The sequence below is a fragment of the Mobula hypostoma genome, chromosome 10 (assembly GCF_963921235.1).
Source record: "Mobula hypostoma chromosome 10, sMobHyp1.1, whole genome shotgun sequence".
Taxonomy (NCBI): Eukaryota; Metazoa; Chordata; class Chondrichthyes; order Myliobatiformes; family Myliobatidae; genus Mobula; species Mobula hypostoma.
The window spans coordinates 33,191,593-33,212,989 of NC_086106.1; positions in this window are offsets into that span (position 1 = coordinate 33,191,593).

A 21,397-nucleotide genomic window follows, 5' to 3' on the forward strand; every position below is an offset into this window, starting at 1 on the left:
TTCTACCTTGGTTAGTCCTTCCAACGTGCAATACCTCACACTTGTCCATGTTAAACTCCATCTGCCATTTCTCAGCCCATTTTTTCAGCTGGTCCAAGTCCCTCTGCAGGCTCTGAAAACTTTCCTCACTGTCCACTACACCTCCAATCTTTGTATTATCAGCAAATTTGCGGATCCAATTTACCACATTATCATCTAGATCATTGATATAGATGACAAATAACAATGGACCCAGCACTGATCCCTGTGGTACACCACTAGTCACAGGCCTCCACTCAGAGAAGCAATTCTCTACCACCACTCTCTGGCTTCTTCCATTGAGCCAATGTCTAATCCAATTTACCACCTCTCCATGTATACCGAGCAAATGAATTTCCTAACTAACCTCCCATGCGGGACCTTGTCAAAGGCCTTACTGAAGTCCATGTAGACAACATCCACTGCCTTCTCTTTATCCACTTTCCTGGTAACCTCCTCGAAAAACTCCAATAAATTGGTCAAACATGACCTACCACGCACAAAGCCATGTTGACTCTCCCTAATAAGTCCCTGTCTATCCAAATGCTTGTGGATTCTGTCTCTTAGTACTCCCTCCAATAACTTACCCACTACTGACGTCAAACTTACCGGCCTATAATTTCCCTGATTACTTTTCGATCCTTTTTTAAACAACAGAACAACATGAGCTATTCTCCAATCCTCCGGCACCTCACCTGTAGACACCGACATTTTAAATATATCTGCCAGGGCCCCTGCAATTTCAACACTAATCTCCTTCAAGGTCCGAGGGAATACCCTGTCAGGTCCTGGGGATTTATCCACTTTAATTTGCTTCAAGATAGCAAGCACCTCCTCCTTTTCAATCTGTACAGTTTCCATGATCTCACTACTTGTTTCATGCTCTGACTAATCAAGAATCTATCAACCTCTACCTTAACTATAATCAATGGCGGCCTCTGCAGCCATCTGTGGAAACGAATTCCACAGATTCGCCACTCTCTGGCTATAGAAATTCCTCCTCATCTCCTTTCTAAAAGGTCTAAAAGTCAGCAGAAATTCCCGACTGGAATTCCCGACCTGCTGTTTTGTTCAATGAAGGTCAGGAGCCTCAGAGAACTTTCCGCTAGATGTGAATTTTCTTATCTCTAGATCATGCTAAAAATATAAATAATGGTAAGCTGTATTACAAATCAATCGGCTAATGCACTTGAAATCGTTATTAAATTGATAAGATGGTCGATTTAAGGTAGTTGAGTTAAAAAGATGGCATGACATTGAATCAAAAGTAGCTTGAAATGCTTAACAGTCCCATGTAATTGTGCATGAACAAAGATACGTAACATACCCCTGAAGTTAGGATTATATTCTGCTTACTACACCATGTCTAAGACTGAAGCAAACTAGATAAGAATGTGACGTCTCAGGGATTTTTTTTTCAATCATTATATATCACAGTTAAGGAAATCGCACTCATACATCACCCACCACATGCTATCCTCGAGTTGCACACAGAGGGCAATGTTGGGTTTTCTCTTTATAGCACTCATTCTGACACTGACTGTTTCCCTGACCTCTACTCAACTGGGTATGTTGCATCATCTTTGGGCGGTCCTTGTTCAACAGTGTGTAAGGAATTGCAAACTACATCTATATATACACACAAAATGCTGGATGAACTCAGTACGTTGGGCAATACCTATAGAAAAGAGTAAACAGTCCACGATTTGGGCCGAGGCCCTCCTTCAGGATTGAGAGGGAAGGGAAGTTGCCTGAATTACAGGGCGAGAGGAGGGGCAGCCAGGTGGGTGGGAAAGGTCAAGAACTGGAGAAGAAGGAATCTGAGAGTGGACAATAGGAAAAAGGCAAGAAGGAGGGGACCCAGAGGAAGTATTAGGATGGTAAGAAGAAGTACAAGGTCAGAGTGGGGAATAGAGGAGGGTTCCTTAGAGACCATGTTAAGGAAAAGGATCTGCCACTCGAATACGTTTGCCTTATCCGGTAGAATGAGCAGGTGATAGATAAGAGCTACACAGAGGTAATCTTGCCTAAGTTGCAGGAGGTAGGCATCTGGGTGACTTTGTCAAGGGGGGCGCGGGGAAATAATCAGCCAGTGCCGAGTAACTTCTGGTAGTTCTCCTGAATAACAAGTATACCGCTTTGGATGCTGCTGGGGAGGGGCGACCTACCAGGGGAAACCGCAGCGACTGAGTTTCTGGCATTAAGTCTGGCTCTGTGGCTCAGAAGCGAAAGTGGAGCAGCAGAGTGAAGTTCCATAGTTACAGGAGCCCACTGAATAATCTGTGAACGTGAAAGAGACACCGGGATGGTGTGCTACCTCGCAGATGCCGGGGTCAGGGATCTCTCAGATCATATCCATGGCACTGGGAGGGGGAGTGGCCGGAATTCGTGGTAAATATTGGTCCAACGACGTGGATAAGAAAAAGGAAGGAGGTCCTCAAGAAATTGTTCGGTAGAAAGCTTAAAAGCAGGAAGTTCAGTGAACATACAGTATCCCTTGAGTGTTGCCTGTGCTACACACCAGAGAGTGTAAAAGGAGCACAATTTGGCAAACGAATATGCTGCTGAGGAATTGGTGCAATAATGATATTTCAAGAATCACTAGGTTCTAGAATAGTTCCGGTAGACTTTTTTTTGGAATATTGCAAATGTCATTCCACTCGGAGAAGTGAGGCAGGCATCAGAAAAGAAAATATAAGCCAGATAGCCTGAATTCACTGGTTGGGATGATGTTGCAGTTGATTGTTAAGGATAAGACTTCCAGGTACTTGGAGGCACATCATAAAATAAGCCAAAGTCAGAATGGTCTCTTAAAGGGGAATCTTACAGGATAAATCTTTTGGAATTCTTTGAGGAAATAACAAGCAGGATAAACAAAGAAGAGTCAGTGGATATTTTAGTTGGATTATCAGATGGTCTTTGACAAGGTGCCGCACATCAGGCTGTCGTACAATGCAAAATCGCATGGTAATGCAGGGGAGATAATAGCACGAATAGAAGGAAGCAAAGAGTGAGAATAAAGAGAAGCTTTCCTGCTTCGTTGTCGGCGACTGCTGGTGTTCCCTAGGGGTCGGTGTAAGGGCCACTTTTTTCATGTTATATCTCAATGATTTGAATGATGGAATTGATGGCTTTGTGGCCATATTTGCAAACGATTCAAAGGTAAGTGGTGGGGTAGGTAGTGTTGAGGAAGCAGGAAGTCTACAGATAGGCAGACGAATTGGGAGAATGAGCAAAGTGGCAGTTCCATATAGATGTATTCAATGGTGGGGAAGGCCTTGCTGGTGATGGTCTGGGATGTGTCGATCACCTTCTGTGGACTTTACGTTTTAGGACATAGGTGCATCCATTCAAGGACATGATGCAACAGTTACGATATTCTCTTCTGTGCAGCTATGGATGTTTATCAATTTGTTTTGGTGACGAGGCGAACCTACATAAACTTCTAGGAAACTAGAGATGCCTTTGTACGTTCTTTGTGATGACACTTATGCTCCGCTCTAGGACAGATTATCTGATGCGTTAATGCCAAGGAGTTTAAAGCTACTTGCCTTCTCTACTTCCTTTCCGCTAATGAGGAGGGGCTTCTTCCTGCTATGAAAAGGAATACCAAAAAGGATATTAAATGAGAAGCATCATCATCAGCTGCCATGCCCAGTTTGAGCTTTGACTGCCATGGCCCACACACTCCTGTTTTGGGTCAAGTGGATCAATTCATTAGTATTCATTTCCAGCTCTCTGGCTGCTGACTACATCATAATTTGTCTTTGTCTTCCTCTTGCTTTCTTCTCTTCAATCTTTCCCATGATTACCGTGCATTCTAACTCCTCCTTCCTAATCACATGTCCAATGAAGTTACGTTGCCTTTTCATGATTTGATACTTTATTTCTCTTTTTGTGTTTGCTCTGTTCATGATATCCTCGTTACATATTCACTTCGTCCATGATATTCTTTGCATCTTCATCAAAAAACACATCTCTGCTGTTACAATGTGTTTCCTCATGTTACTAGATATTGTCCAACATTCTGAGCCATATAACATAACTGGATAAACCTAACATTTCAGTACTCTGAGGCGAGTTGTCATGCCTAGTTTAGTATTTGTCAGTATAATCCTCATTCTCGTAAAAGTGTCTTTTGCCATCCCTATTCCTCTTTTGTTGTGCAAGTCTAACCTGCCATCTGATGTCACCCAGCTTCCTAAGTAGCAAAAGTTCTGTGCTTGTTTTATGTCTTCCCCGGTTATTCTCAGCCTGCAGATAGGATTCTCCTTTTTGGATATCACCATACATTCTGTATTTTTGCATTTGATAGATAGACCTATTTTTTGCAAATGACAGTAAGTGAGTTAAAAACCTGTCTGTGCTGCTGAATATTACCCTTCTATTTTACACATAACATGGGAAGTTGAATATTGCCCTTCATACATCACATACGAGAAAGTCTACTTCGCACAGATCGACAAATTTTAAGCCCAGAGATCACATAAACATTTTTTGCCTTGTTTATCTTCTTCTTCTTCTTGAAACTTTGTAAAACTATTTGGTTATGCCAAATCTGGAGTACTGTGTACAGCTATAGGAAAGTCGCCCACTATAAAAAGGATGCTCAGGATTTAAAGAGGGTGCAGTGGATGTTCACCAGGATGCTGCCTGGTTTAGAGGGCATGTCTATCACGAGAGTCTGGATAAACTTGGGTTGTTTTCGCTGGAACGTCGGGAGTTGAGGGGAAATCTGATAGACTTTTACAAGATTATGAGAGGCAGAGATAGAGTGGACAGAAAGCGTCTGTTTCCTAGGGTTGAAATGTCTAATACCAGAGGACATGCATTGAAAGTGAAAGGAGGGAGGTTCAAGGGGGATGTGACGGTAAATTTTTTACTCAGGGAATTGTGGATGCCTGGAATGCACTGCCTGGTATGGTGGTAGAGGCAAGTATATTAGAAGGTTTAAGAAACGTTTGGATAAGCAGCTTGATGTAAGAAGTCGGAGGGTTATAGACATGGTGTAGGTAGGAGGGATTAGTATTTGGAAGTTTTTGATTTGTTTTTTTTTATCTGGTTCAGCACAACTGTGTGGACTGAATAGCTTATTCCTGCGTTGTTGTCTTCCTCCTCCTCCTCCACCACCTTCTTCTCTTCCACCTCCTTCTCCTCCTCCTCCTCCTCCTCCTCCTCCTCCTCCTCCTCCTCCTTCTCCTCCTCCTCCTCTTCCTTCTTCTTCTTCCTCTTTATATCCGCATCCAGGAACCTAAACAGAATATTGTGGAACTGCATCTCTGGAGCTTAAAATCTAATGTTTTTTTTTAAATGCCATTATATTCCAACATCACATTCCATAGTTCTACAACACTAAAATAGGATGCGAATCACTTTGTTTTCTTTCAATTTCTGTTATTATTCCTCGCATTTGGACCGTGTACACACTCAAGTTCTCAGCTATACTTGAATTTCTGAAAAAGTATGTTTATAAAAGTCAATAAGTTTAGTAATCCACATAGTTTTGATCTGGCTGTGATTTGTGGCTCACCGGGAAGTCGAAAGCCCAAAGTCTGGATGTCCGCTGAAGGCTGAAGGATGAAGATGGCCTCTCCTGGGATTAGAGGACTTAGTGTGTGCGTGAAGCAGGGAGGAATGGGACATATTTTGCTGTTGTTGTTTTGTCGTTTGCCTTGTTCTGTTTTCTTCTGTTCATGATGGGCATGCTATGTTAGCGCCAGAATCTGTAGCCACCAGCACGTCCTTAGATGTGTTGTTTGTTATCAGAAACGACGTATTTCTCTGCATGTTTGGATGTACACGTAACAAATAAATCTAATTCTGAGTCCTTTTTGTTATAAATAGGGATTGGAAGGGCTGAATTTGTTTTCTTTCGAGCTCTGGAAGATGAGGGATGTTGTAATAGAGATATGTAAATTATGAGTTGGCTTGGGCCGGGTATATAGTCAGAATATTTTCCCTCTCATTGATGTGTCTAAAACAAGCGATAGATATAAGGAGAGAAGTAGGAGGTTCAGGCGGATTTAAGAGGATTGTTTTTCAGTTGGTGAAATCTGAAGAATGCATTCTGAGGAGATGGAGGAGGCATCCAGACTAGACAGTTGTCATAAGAGGGCGCTGGGAGCGGACCCAAATGCAAGACAGAGACACTGCAGTTCTAGGAACAGGACTAGGTTTGGCAAGAAAGCAAGGGGAGTGGGGAAGAAAGGACGCTGGACATTGACACAGGCCCTGGACAAGACTAGGATTCAGGGCCTAGGCTAGAACATGGACAAGAAACACGTAACCTGGACAAGGAACTAGGAACAAGGAGCCTAGACTAGGGACACAGTACTCCGGAACTAGAGCCTGGACAAGGACCTGGAACATGGGTCTTGACTCGGAAGTGGAATCCAGGTTTAGGCTAGGACAAGACATGGCTACAGGACAGGACATGAGACTCCTGGACAGGACAAGGGAACTCCAGCACTGAACGAGGGAACTCCAGCACAGGGCTGGGCGAGGTACTCCTGGGCTGGGCGAGACACATGGACAGGAGGAGACACATGGACAGGATGAGAACACGAAGCCTTGACTTGGACTTGGGAGACAGGAACCTCGGAGTCTTGGACTTGGGAGACAGGAACATCGGAGCCTTGGACTTGGGAGACAGGAACCATGGAGCCTTGGACTTGAGCATGGGAAACACAGAGCCTTGGACTTGAGCACGGGAAACACGAAGGTTCAACTGCTAGAACAAGACTGGGGCCTTGCGGTGTCAAGATAAGGAACAGTCTGTTGTTGTTTGGAATTGTCTGTTTGTGTCCTCACCTTCGCTAGGTAGGTCCGATCGTTTGCCGCTACCCTGAGTGAAGAACAGTCTCTTCGTGTTCAGTGTACTGTGTACAGAAAGAGCCCCGGCCCTTGGTCCTGTTCCCAAGGAGGGAGTCCTGGCTCTGTGTGCTTTGTACGAGTCCCAGCCCTACGTCCTGCTCCCAAGGAGAAGTCCCGGCTCTGTGTTCCATGTTCCTGTGCCCAAGTCCAAGGCTCCGTGTTTCCCGAGTTCCTAGTCCAAGGCTCCGAGGTTCCTATCTCCCAAGACCAAGTCAAGGCTTTGTGTTCTTGTCCTGTTCATATGCCTTGCCCAGGCCTGTGCTGGAGTTCCCTCTTCCGGTGCTAGAGTTCCCTCATCCTGTCCAGGAGTCTCACGTCCAGTCCTGTAGCCTAGCCATGCCCATGTCCTAGCCCAGGCCCTGCATCCTAGTCTCGTCCAGGGCCTGTGTCAATGTCCAGCATCCTTTCTTCGCCATTTCCCTTGCTTTCTTGCCAAATCTAGTCCTGTTCCTAGAACTTCAGTGTCTGCCACTGAATTTGGCAGAATTTGGGTCACCACCAATGCCCCCCCATGACAAGGATATAATTAAACAGAGATGCAAAGTGGGGTAGACATAGTGGGTGGAAAGACCCGAGCATGATTTTTAGTGAGAAAGGAAGAATAAAGCTGTTTATAATTGGTGCCTGAGGCAGAGGACTCGGTGGGAGAGTGTAAGAGAAGGTGAGGCAGTACACCCATATAGAGGCTTATGAGTGGGAATGCCGATGTAGGTAAAATGTGTAGCCGAGTTCGTTTATGTCTGTATGCATTCGTGCACCCGTGAAAGTAGTCTTGATGAAAGGTCTTGGCCGGAAACGTTGATTTTTTATTCCTTTCCGTCGATGCTGCCTGGCCTGTTGAGTTGTTTCAGCATTTTGTATGTGTGTTTCTCTGGATTACCAGCATCTGCAGAAGCTCTTGTGTTTATTATAACCGAACTGCATCAGAGCACAGTCTGAGCGAGAGATTATCAGGCGAGCAGTAGCGCTTCAAGAGAAAGACTGTTGCCACCTAAACTATCGATAATCTGTGAGCGGGAAATGATAGTTGTCAGTTTCGATTACATATTAGAATCAAATTGCATATTCTGAGCTCTCGGAGAAAACTGATTCATACTCTTTTGCTGGTTAATTTTAAAACAGCATATGCAGTGGAAAATGTGCGAATATGGACATGAATCATGTTTGTTTAACGAGCGTAAGTAACGTATGAACTCCCCTCCTTTTGAAGCAGCTTAATTGTCAATCTGGGATTTCAAACACTATAAAAAAGATCGCATGTCTATCAGAAGCGTTAGACATTTACGTGAACCTGGAAAACACGCATTTGATTCGAACAACAAAATGCACGGACATGCGACGGGACCTTTCTTCTCCATTTACTATCCTGTACTGGCAACAGTTGGAGTTCCAGGTAAAGTTCACCGAGAAGTAATGTTTTGTGCATCTAAGTTTCGACTGGGTCTCTACTCTTGGCAATTGTCTGGCCAGAGCATATCTATATACGTTTCGTTGCCTGTGGAGCTATCTAGTCAAAGCTGTTGTCTCAATTTGCCAAGTTTCTACAATTTATAAAGTGGAAGGTCCATATGTGGAGCCAAGAGAGATGGGGGAGATCTTAATTTTTTTTGGCATGGTGATTTACTCAGGAGATGGACACAGAGGGTATAGAAGTGAGGCAGAGCGGCTTCAACTTCATGAACCCTATACAGATTACTGAAGAGGAGGTGTTTGCTGTCCTGAGGCAAATTAGGGTGAATAAGTCCCCAGGGCCTGACTAAGTGTTGCCTCAGACCCTTCAGGAGGCAAGTGCGAAATTGCCGGACCCTGGCAGAAATATTTAAATCATTTTTAGCAACAGTGGAGGTGCCAGAGGTTTGGAGGGTAGCTAATGTTGTTCAGCTGTTTAAGAAAGGCTCTATAAAGGCTCTATAAATAAACCAGGAAATTATAGGCCGATGAGCCTGACATCAGTAGTTGGAAAGTTATTGTAAGATATTCTTAAGGGCCAGATATGAGTATTTGGAAAGACACGTCCTGGTTAAGGATGGTCTGCATAGCGTCTGAGTGGTAGGTCATGTCTAACCAACCTTAAGGTGTTTTTCAAGAATGTTAACAGGAAAGTTGATGAAGACAAGACAGTGGATGTTGTGTACCTGGATTTTAGCAAGGTCTTTGATGAGGTCTTGCGTGGGAGTTTGGTCGAGAAGGTTCAGTCGTTCAACATTGAAGAGGAGGTAGTAAAGTGGATTAGAAATTGGATTTGTGGAAGAAGCTGGAAAGTGATGGTAGTTGGTTGCCTCTCTGACTAGAGGTCTGTGAGTGCTGCAGGGATCGGCACTGGGCCCGGTGTTGTTTGTCATCTATATCAACGGTCTGGATGATAATGTGGTTAACTGGTTCAGCAGATTTGCGAATGACACCAAGATTGGGAGTGCCGTAGACTGTGAGGGAGGCTATCACGGCTAGCAGCGAGATCTGGACCAGCTGGACAATGGGCTAAAAATAGCAGATGGAACTTAATGCAGACAAGTACGAAGTGTTGCACTTCGCTAGGATCAACGAGTGTTGGTGTTACACAGTGAACAGTAGGGCACTGAGGAGTACGGTAGAACAAGGAGATCTGGGAATACAGGTCCATAATTCTTTGAAAGTAGCATCACAGGTAGATAGAGTCGTAAAGAAACCTTTCGGCATATTGGCCCTTATAAATAATGTATTAAGTAGAGGAGGTGGGATTATTATGTTGAAATCATATAAGACATTGGTGAGGCCTAATTTGGATTATTGTGTGCAGTGTTGGTCACCTGCTTACAGGAAAGATGTAAATAAGATTAAAAGAGTGCAGAGAAAATTTACAAGGATGTTGCCGGGTCTGCTGGGCACGAGTTATGAGGAAAGATTAAATAGGTTAGGACATTTTTCCTTGGAAGGTAGAAAATTGAGAGATTTGACAGAGGTATACAAAATTAGGAGAGGTATAGATAGGGTAAATGCAAGCAGGCTTTTTTCCACTGAGATTGGGTGGGCCTACAGCTAGAGGTCATGGGTTAAGGGTGAAAGGTGAAAAGTTTTATGTAAACATGGGGTCTTGAGAGCATGGAACGAGCTGCCAGAGCAAGTGGTGCATTCCAGCTGTATTTCAGCGTTTAAGTGAAGTTTGGATGGTACGGGTATGGAAAGCTGTGGTCCCGGTGCAGCCGACGGGGGTGCGCATTTTAAATGGTTGGGTAGAGACTTCATGGACCGAAAACACTGGTTCTGTGCTGTGCTTTTCTATGACTCTCCGACTCTATATATATTATGAAAAGTTTCCTCCGAAGATTGTTTTCATGAACCAGCAAATTAAAATTACATAGAACTTCAGAATCCCCATGTCTTCTAATTTGTGGCCAATTTTACCCGCAAGCACATTGTTTCATGTACTTTAGATTAAGCTACCCAGAGCATGGTTTCAGGATTACTGTCATTACTGCGTTTAGTTTCCTCCTCGGCCATGAGAATTAGAATTTCTAACTAGGATAGTTCAATGAGACATCGATGTTCTGAGATTATTTTTCATTCAGTTAAAAGCGTTTTCCGATGCTGGTGTGTTATTCTAAATATTTGATTAGTATTTAACCGTCGAGTTCCCTAAACATCCAGAACAACTGAATCGTTTCTACCTCTTGATTAATATTTGTTGTAAAACTGATTGAATTGAATTGGGATACTACTAACACAGGTGTCGAGGTACAATGGAAACCTTGATCTGCATGTCATTCCTACAGATCGTTGCATTGCAACAGTGTATTGAGGGAAAGCAATAACAGTAGTAAATTATTACAGGAACAGAGAGTATAGTGCAGACAGACAATAAGGTGCAAAGCTATTACGAAGTGTATTGTGTGGTCAAGAGGCAATCTTTCCGTAATATGGGATTGTCCAATAATCTTATAACAGTGGAACGGTAGCTGTCTTTAAGCATGGTGGTACTTCCATTCGGGATTATGTCATTTCTGCCTGATGGGCGGTGGTGGTGGTGGTAGGGGGACGGGTGGAGAATAGATAGAACGTCCTGGGAGGGGGTGGGGGATTTTTGATAATGCTATCTGCTTTACCGAGGCAGTGATAAGTGTAGATTCTAATTTGTCTGTGCTGCCTGCTCAGTAATTAAAATATTTATTTCCTACTTTTTGTTGAAATTAGGTAATTTGGCGACGATTGTGATCCTGTTCCGCGGAAGGTGCGGTCTTTCCCGATGCGTCACTTGGTACCTGCTCGGTATGGCGGTGGCGGACACCCTGGTTATTATCACGGCGGTGATTTTAAACCGGATCAGTGCTCTTTACTTTCCCGTCGCCTTCCTCTCTATTACTCCAGTCTGTTGCATCAAGATCGCTCTGAACTATGCAACAAGAGACAGTTCCGTCTGGTTAACGGTCGCCTTCACCTTTAACCGCTTTATAGCCATTAGTTGTCAAAAACTGAAAGCGCGGTACTGCACCGAGAGAGTGGCGGTTGTCGGAATAGCGTCGATCTCCGCAGTGAGCTGCGTGAAAAATATACCATTTTACTTCGTATACAAACCTTTATACATAATTGATGGTGTCCCCTGGTATTGCGCACTGAGGCCAAACTACTACACCAATGTTTTATGGAGAGTCTATGACACCCTAGACAAAGTCATAAATCCCTGCATTCCTTTCCTCTTGTTATTAATTCTCAATGTTCTGACCATCAGAAATATTCTAGCGGCTAATAAAGCGCGTAAGAGACTCCGGGTGCAGAGTAACGGGGAGAATCAGAGTGATCCCGAGATGGAGAGCAGGAAGAGGTCAATAATTTTACTCTTCAGTATTTCCGGAAGTTTCGTTGTACTATGGATGGCACATGTTGCTAATTTCTTGTACGTCCAATTTACGAAAGGTAGCTATGCATCGGGGTCTATTCTGCAAGAAAGCGCGAACGCGTTGCTGCTTCTGAGCTGTTGCACGAACACGTGTATTTACGCGGGAACTCAAAGTAAATTCAGAGGGGAGTTCAAAAATGGAATCACATACCCGCTGAAACTGATTATTAAAGTTATGACGCAGAAATGAAATGATTTTCCATCACATTTTGCGCAGCGCTGTGCTTCATGACACACTTCCTTTAATTGTTTATCTCCCGGCTCAGTCTGCACTCTTATCTCATATTGTAGCGACCTTCCGTTCTCTCACTTCTTCAAAGGTGCCGGTGTTTTCACCCGTTGTTTTTCCATCAATGGCAACTAGGAGAAAATTCAGAGTGGAATTCCAAAATAGATCACACATCCACTGAAACTGATTATTGAAATATTTAAAACGCGAAGCTTTGATTAATTTATAGAAATATAAGAAAATATTTTGGTGGGTAGACTAACTAAGTCCTTTATTTGCTCTCAATGTGGATCTTTGGAGATGTGTAAGATTGCTAGTGATTTACATGGAGTGAACTAGATTGACATATTTGCACAGAAAATGCCGACTGTATTCCATTTAATTTATCCGATAGAAGGATTATAGAAAGTTGGGAGCTTTGTACAGAAACAACGAGATGGAGGTAACTGGAAATCACTACTTGGTGATGGAAGTATGAAACGAGCATACTTAAAACATTTTTGTCTGACATATTGTTACTAGCAACGTTTTGTGCCAAGATCTGGGAGTAGGATTAACCAGAAATCTGATATGACACAAATTAGGCTTTCTTTATTCAGTTCTGGCACTTAAGTGAAGGAAAATGAACATTTTCTTTCAGGGGTAACTTTTGAGTTTGGAAGTCCAGATCAGTCGTTCTGCTTGGGTTTCAATCACATGTTTTTCTTTCATTGTGTAATTGATCGGTTGTCAGAGTTTCTTGGTCAATCAAATTCATTGAATTCAATGTAGAAGAATTTTAAGGGCAAACTGTCATAATTTTCAAAATATTAAGCTACATAATTTGAGGACATGGTCTCTCCAAAAAAAAATAACCGAATGAAACCGTAGCACCAATAAGTTTGTAGGAGGCCGTTTGTGGAAAAATAATCGAATATAGGGTTAAAGGAGCCGTGCGTTAGAAGATGCTTCGTGGCCTTGTGTATACCCTGTATGCTCCCAATTAAGTTGCAAGTCTACTAACAAAGATCATTGTGCTGGCCACATCTACTCCTTAGAGTGATAAGACAATTATATAAACAAGACAAGGGTAGATGAATGAGACAGAAATGAACTCTTTGTCTTGCAAATGGTGAGGGGGAGGGGAGTGGTTTCGCTCACTTGTCTCCTACTATAAACCCAAGATGGTTTCCCTATTACAGAGTTCCACACATGTGGATTTTCCATGGCATCATGCTAAAATAAAAGATTAGCCACGTTAGGTCTGGTGTCGAAATTTATTTTAAAATTTCTCCGACAAATTAGCGTAGTGGAGCAAAATCCCTACAAAACGGAACGAAAGATGGAGTAACTGAGGGTCGTTTGATAATTCCATCACCAAGTAGTGATTTGCAGTTACCTCCATCTCGTTGTTTCTGTACAAAGCTCCCAACTTTCTATAATCTTTCTATCGGATAAATTAAATGGAATACAGTAGGTATTTCCTGTGCAAATATGTCAATCTAGTTCACTCCATGTAAATCACTGGTAACCTTACACATCTCCAAAGATCCACATTGAGAGTTACACCCCCCCGCAACCCTGTTGTCAGATCCGCTTTGAATCCACCAGCACCTCCCCCGCCCCCACCCCCCCCCCCACACACAGACCTCCCCTGCGATCCTGGCCCATAATCGAGTCAGAAGAATGGGATCCGCAAGACCAAGTAGGGCAGTCCATCAGGAGGGACGGATGATCACAGTATGCAGGAAATACCACCGGACGAGACAAGCCCAAGTGTCGTCCCTGATAAAGATGGCAGAGTTTGTCATTGAAACGTTGGTTAAAATCGATACCGAAGAAGAGTTTATTGGTGACTGTCTTTTCTTTGCTGGACCAGGTAAATAGATTAAAGGAGGACAGGAAGTAGTAGTAGTAAAATTTATGAGGAATGTGTGGAAATTGGTCCCTATGGAGATGAAGAATAAAACTGGAAAGGAGTGCCAAAAGGTTGAAGGAGTGAAGAAATCCCCGGAGTCGCCAAGCTGCCCCGCTGATAAGGTATGTCTGGGAACTGGGGAAAACAAGTATCTGATTCCTTGTATGGATGGAGACAAGGACTGTGTCCTATGGGTATTTTATTCAAAGAAAAATTGAATATTTTAAACAAGAAACTGTTAGCGGAGACAGAAAACCTATGTGTAATTATGATTCTAGGAGAACATGTTTAAATTTGTGCACTTTACTTTGTCTAATTATGCATAATTCATTTGTAGATTTTATTCTTATTTTCATAAGTTATGTTATGTTATGTCCCTTAAGGGATAACATAAGAAATAGAAGTAGGAGTAGGCCATACGTCCATTCGAGCCTGCTCCGCCATTCAATAAGATCATGGCTGACCTGACCATGGACTCATCTCCAACTACCTGCCTATTCCCCGTAACCCTTCATTCCCCATCTGTGCAAAAATCTATCCAACCCTGTCTTAAATATATTATTGAGGTAGTCTCCACTGCTTAATTGGGCAGAGAATTCCACAGATTCACCCGTCTCTGGTCTTTTATTATGTATTTTTGACATTTATTTGTATGAACCGCCTGGTCCAATATATTATGCCAGAAGAACACATTTACATGGGCACATAGAAAACATTGAAAATAGGTGCAGGAGTAGGCCATTCGGCCCTTCGAGCCTGCACCACCATTCAGTATGATCATGGCTGATCATGCAACTCAGAACCCTGTATCTGCCTTCTCTCCATACCCCCTGATCCCTTTAGCCACAAGGACCATATCTAACTCCCTCTTAAATATAGCCAATGAACTGGCCTCAACTGTTTCCTGTGAAAGTGTTTATTGCCTTTGATATATTTTTACTGTTCAGTGCTGTTTGGTGGATTTTCTTAAGCCATGAAGTAAATTCCGTCAAATGTTTTTCTTTTATCATGCTATGATCTACTTTCTTTGCTTGTTTATATCCCAGATACTTATGTTTCATATTCACCCACTGGTTGTACTGTATCCTGCTGCTCTGTTTTTTATTCTATTAGCTCTACTGCGCCTTCTTTTATATTTAATGCTCTGCATTTATCCAGTCCAAAGTGCATGTTTATATCTTTTGAGAATAGTTCTACTATTTGAATTAATTGTTTTAGCTTCGCTGATGAAGGAGTATATATATACTTCTTCAGATGTTGAAGGAACTGGATGTAGCTTATATATATTAAGAAATTCTATTGGCCATGAATGTGGGACAGAACCCCACATTCATGGTAGCCCCTTTTGGTAGACAATATAGCAACACGAAAGATTTCTGTTTTTCTGCTGGGCTTGTTTAGAACTGTAGAATCTATATCAGTTGTTCTTTACATCCTTTCATACCCCTCATGACATCCTTTCAGCTCTTCTCTAACTATATTGTGGTTATCTAAGTAAGTGGTGATTAGATGTGAGATGCATGATATTACTACTTAATTTACAGTTTGTAAACAAGTAATTAGATGATAATTTGATGGATCATTTGTGATTTTCCCTTCAGTTAAGATGTGCTTTACCTTTGGTCAAAAATTCAGGCACGTTTTCAGGATATTTACGAAAATTGTTGATATGCATTAATGTATAAAGAAGGGTAAGTAAATTTTTATACCAGTATTTATGAATATTATCAGGTGTGGGTATTTTTATAACCTGTTTCAGCATATCCATTGTAACTTCAGGTGTCTGCATTTCTTCAATCATATGTGTATGTTGCTTTCCTTCCCTAATCCAGCTTGCTTCTTGCTGTGCATTTCCCTGTTTGACCAGATACTAGACTACAATTTCATTATCACTGTGTTTGTTGGTAATTCTGTGCTAGGGTTGGTGACATTGGTGCATCGAATTTACTTGTAGTTTCAATGTCCTGTGTAAACCTTTTTCGTTGTTTCTAAACATATAATTCTGTTTTCCTTGTCTGGTGCATTTCATGTATCTATTTAGCCTGGCTTTTTTATGCACCAAGCTTTTGCTATAGTGTATTTATAAATTCTACAATACTTTTGTCAGGTTGATCGTATCTTGTAAAGACCTTGTATTTCCTTAGATTTTCTCTTAACTTTCTTGTTCAGGTTATTCATTTTATACTTCATTAGGCAGGCTATTTCTATTCTTTAGGTTTCAATTTTGTTTTTAATCTCTTCTGCCTTTTCGGTGTTCTCATTCCATTGCTTAGTTTTGAGTTTCTATTAATGAGTACCTCTATTTTGGAGCCATTGCACTGCATTGCTGTTAATACTACACAGCTGTTATTGTGTGTAGTTCTTCAAATGTTTCAAGTTTTCCAAAATGTTGTAGAACTATAATCTTGTTCAGAGTAGCAAGAACTTCAACAAATTTTGATGACATATTTTCAAAGGTTAATTTATTACCAAATTACACAGCTCTGAAATTCTTTTCCCAATAGCCATGAATGCAAGAAAGAAAAGAACGGCATGATTCTCATCAATCCCCATATCCCTCCTCCCTGTACAAAAAAAAAAGAAACGGGCACATCGGTCCGCAAATCCCCCTCTCCTGCACACAAAAGAGAGGAAACTCAGGCAAAAAGCACAGAATATAAAAAGTTATAAGACTGAAAAATGTCTATATCCAAAACCCGGGCAACACTCTCCGTCACAGCAGCAGACCTTTCCCTCTCCGTAGCAGAGCGATCTCACCAGCAATAAAAAGGCTGGCAGCTGGCGCTCACCTTCCGCATTCGCCTTGATGTTTCAATCCCCCTCGTCACTTTAATCGGCGAAATGGAATCGAACATTGGCTTGTGCCCCACAGCCGTCCTGCAGCCTTCTCGCCACGAGGTTCCCGCACGCTGTCTCTGCTTCTCGGAATCCTCTTGGAGACTGCAGAGTCCCAAACAATCTGCAAACTGCAAATCACTGGCTCCAAGAGTTCCAGAATAGTATTCAATATGAAAAACAAAGGTAGAGGTCATAAGGTTTCAAGAAGAGGTAGACCAAAAGAGCATTGTAGGCAGAAGCCATCTTGATCAGAAGTTTTGTTTTGATATGTATGATCTTTTTGTTAGGTCAATGCTCATATATTCTGCTAATGTGGTGTTAAATATTAGGATAATTTTGCCTGTGAGCTTAGCTTCGTCATCAGCATTCTGTGAAGGCTCTCCATCTGTGTTGTTGCTGTTACCGTCCAATTGTGAAGCAGTTGAAATAACAGTATTTTCGTGAGTGCTTCAGTGCGTTGTATCTTCAGTATTTTCTTGCATAGTATTGTCGTGGTCTTTCGGTTGGTTTCTTTCTGATTCTTGTGTAACTGTGTTTTATTCGGTTTAACATGTCTATAGGGATTAAGTTCCTGTCACTTTATGTCTGTGTCATAAGGTGGTGGTCGGAAAGGACCCAAGTGCAAGACACAGACACTGAAGTACCAGGGACAGGACTAGGATACAGGGCAATGGCAAGGACAAGGACAGGAAAACCAGGAACCTGGAACAGGACTGGACAAAAGAGCTAGGAGCCTGGGCTTGGACTCTGAGCCAGAGACTGGACAAGGACCCAGTACCTGGGTCTTGCCTCTGGCTCGGACTCCAGAACAAGGCAAGGACAAGGCTTGGCAGGCAGGCAGGACGAGGCTGGAGTCTTCAGGTTTGAGGCTAGAGGCGAGGCTTGGCAGGAGGCGAGAGGCTGGAGACTTGGCTCGGCTCGGCAGGCTAGGCAGGAGGCTGGAGTCTTCAGGCTGCAGGCTAGGCAGGAGGCTGGAGTCTTCAGGCTGCAGGCTAGGCAGGAGGCTGGAGCCTTCAGGCTGCAGGCTAGGCAGGAGGCTGGAGTCTTCAGGCTGCAGGCTAGGCAGGAGGCTGGAGTCTTCAGGCTGCAGGCTAGGCAGGAGGCTGGAGTCTTCAGGCTGCAGGCTAGGCAGGAGACTGGAGTCTTCAGGCTGCAGGCTAGGCAGGAGGCTGGAGTCCTCAGGCTGCAGGCTAGGCAGGAGGCTGGAGTCTTCAGGCTGCAGGCTAGGCAGGAGGCTGGAGTCCTCAGGCTGCAGGCTAGGCAGGAGGCTGGAGTCTTCAGGCTGCAGGCTAGGCAGGAGGCTGGAGTCTTCAGGCTGCAGGCTAGGCAGGAGGCTGGAGTCTTCAGGCTGCAGGCTAGGCAGGAGGCTGGAGTCTTCAGGCTGCAGGCTAGGCAGGAGACTGGAGTCTTCAGGCTGCAGGCTAGGCAGGAGGCTGGAGTCCTCAGGCTGCAGGCTAGGCAGGAGGCTGGAGTCTTCAGGCTGCAGGCTAGGCAGGAGGCTGGAGTCCTCAGGCTGCAGGCTAGGCAGGAGGCTGGAGTCTTCAGGCTGCAGGCTAGGCAGGAGGCTGGAGTCTTCAGGCTGCAGGCTAGGCAGGAGGCTGGAGTCTTCAGGCTGCAGGCTAGGCAGGAGGCTGGAGTCTTCAGGCTTGAGGCTAGGCAGGGTCCTCCTGGGCAGGGCACGGTTCACCACCCGATGGAGGCATGGGATGGGAAGGGACAGAACCAACCACAGGTAACGGCAATATGGCCTGGCTTACCCGACGGAGACAAGGGACAGGAAGGGACAGAACCAATCCCAGGTGATGGCAAGATGGCCTGGCTTACCTGGGTGGAGGCAAGGGACAAGAAGGGAGCTAGGTATAGGGTGGCTCCAGGACAAGACTGCAGGTGAGATGAGGTGAGAGTTACCAACAAGACAAGGCAAGGCTTCAGGCAATGCAAGGCGAGACGAGAACTTCAGGTGAGGCGAGAGTTACCAGCAAGACAAGGCAAGGCTTCTGGCGAAGCAAGACAAGACAAGAACTTCAGGCAAGGCGAGAGTTACTGGCATGACAAGGCAGGGCCTCAGGTGAGGAAACAGAAGGCAGAGCAAGGGATATAAGGAGTAAGGACAACAACAGTCCAGCAGCCCCACCTGGGTCTCTGAAGGTATTTATGCAGCCAGCCCCAACAAGCATCAGCTGCCTCAATTAGCTCAACAAGACCAGAAACAGGGTAGATAAGAAAACCTGGAGCAACGGTCAATGGACCGGACCGTGAACCAGAATACGGACTTCACGGACCGGACCATGACAGTCTGTCTTCTATTCATCTTGCCTTTACTTGCATAAAGGGATGTTATGCTATAAACCATTTGTCCCTGTATGGTGTCATGTCAGTTCCTTCCATTACACGATAATATACATACATTATGAATGTGGTTACTTCTAATGGCGATTTCATTGTGTCATTCTCTTAACTGCTTGAGTGGTCTCAGTTGTAGTGGATAGCTCCCCTGAGAAACACCTGCCACAGTCGCAGCCTGTGCTGTCGCCTCGTCCTATCAGCGCTGGTGCTGCTGCTGCATAGTTAAGACAGATGAACGTAGAGCGTGGATCAGTGCGTGAAATTGTAGATTTGCGGCCATTATGGAAACTTGGTTGTGAAAGGGACAGCACCAGCAGCTCAACTTTCCTGCATTTCAATTCTTGATAGAAGATACAGAGAATTTTAAAAGAGGTGGAAGAACTGCATTGCAAGGGGAGCGTCACAGGTGCAGTCAGAGCAGGAAAAATGGACGGTTTATCCAGGTAGAGTTCAAAAATAAGAATGATGTAATCATACAGATAGGGTAATATCATCCACCTGCTAATAGCAATAAGCAAGATTGGGAAAGTTATATAGACACATTATGGAAAGATGTAACAGTAAAGGGGTTGTCATAATGAGTGACATTAACTCCCCCAATATTGACTGAAATTTCCTTAATACAAGAGACTCAGATGGGGTAGAAGTTCTTCACTGTATTCAAATGGTTGATTGAAACTGTCACTGGATAGTCCAACTACTACCAACTGAATCCCCATATCCTGGGGGTTACCATTGACAGGATATTGAACTGGTCTAGCCATATAAACACCGTGGCTACCAGAGCAGGTGAAAGGCTCGGAATGCTGTGGCGTGTAACTCACATCCTGACTCCCCAAAGCCTGTCCACCATCTACAAGGCTCAGGTCAGGAGTGTAATAGAATACTCACCACTCGACTGGATGAGTGCAGCTCCATCAACACTCAAAAAGCTCGACACCATCCAGTACAAGGTAGCCCACTTGACGGAACCCTTTCCACAAGCATCCAATGCCTCCACCATCAATGAATATTTGTGGCAGTGTGCACTATCTACAAGGTGCACTGCAACAACACACCAAGGTCCCTAAGGCAGCACCTTCCAGACCCACGACCACTGCTATCTACAAAGACGAGAACAGCAGATACCTGGGAACACCAGCACTTGGAAATCCCCCTCCAAATCACTCACCATCCTGACTTGGAAACATATCACCATTCCTTCATTGTCACTGGGTCAAAGTCATGGAATTCCCTCCCTAACAGCACTGTGGATATACCTACACCTCAGGGACTGCAGCGTTTCAAGAAGGCAGCTCATCACCACCTTCTCAAGGGCAACTGGGGATGGGCAATAAATGCTGGTTTAGCTGGCGACGCCCACATCCTATAAATGAATAACTTTAAGAAAAAACTAGGGGAGGAACAATACTGGGTTTTGTTTTACCAAATGAGCCTGGGAAGTGCTTGGCCTTTCATTGGGAGAATAGTTTTGGAATAATGATCACAACCCCTGCAGATAAGTCCAGACCTTACAGAAAGTATAATATTGGGAAAGGGGAAATTACAGCATTATTAGACAGGTAATAAGTGGGGTGGGGGGCTATCTGGGAGCAACAGTTGCTGGGCAAATTTTTATCTGACACATGGGAGTTCCTTCAAGACCTGGTGATTAGAGTTCATGGCCAGCATGTAGCAATAAGGAGGATGCTCAGGGATGGAAATGTAATGTGAACTTGGACAACAAGAGAAGTAATGAACTTTTTCACAAACAATAAAACATGTGTAAGTTTAAGAAATCTAAGATAAGACAAGACCCCTGAAGAATATAGAGTCTGCAGGAAGGAGCACCATCAGAGGATCAACAATGCCAAAGGGAGTCATAAAAATACTTGGAAAATAGGATTAAAGAGAATCCCAAGGCATTTTATACTTGTATTACAAACAAGAGAATAACTAAGGAGGACTACTTAAGGATAAGGGGGAGAAAGTAAGCTTAGAGTTAGTGAATATGGGTGAGGTAATAATTGAGTATTTTGTACCAGTATTTAGCTTGGAGAAAGACATGGAGATTAGTGAGGGCAGCACGGGGCAAGCTAATTTCCGGGGAAGTCGGATGTAGGTGGTGCTGGGTCTTTAATAGAGCATCAAATTGGATGTCCAATGGCCTCATGGATATATTCAATGACACAATACACAAGGGAGCAAGTTACAGAAACCATAATGAAGATTTTACCCTCACCAGCAACAGTGAAGGTCTGGAGTGTAACCGATGCTTTTCCTTTTTTTCAAGAAGGGAAATATGGATAACCCAGCAACTTAAAGGCTGGTGTGTCTTACCTTTGTA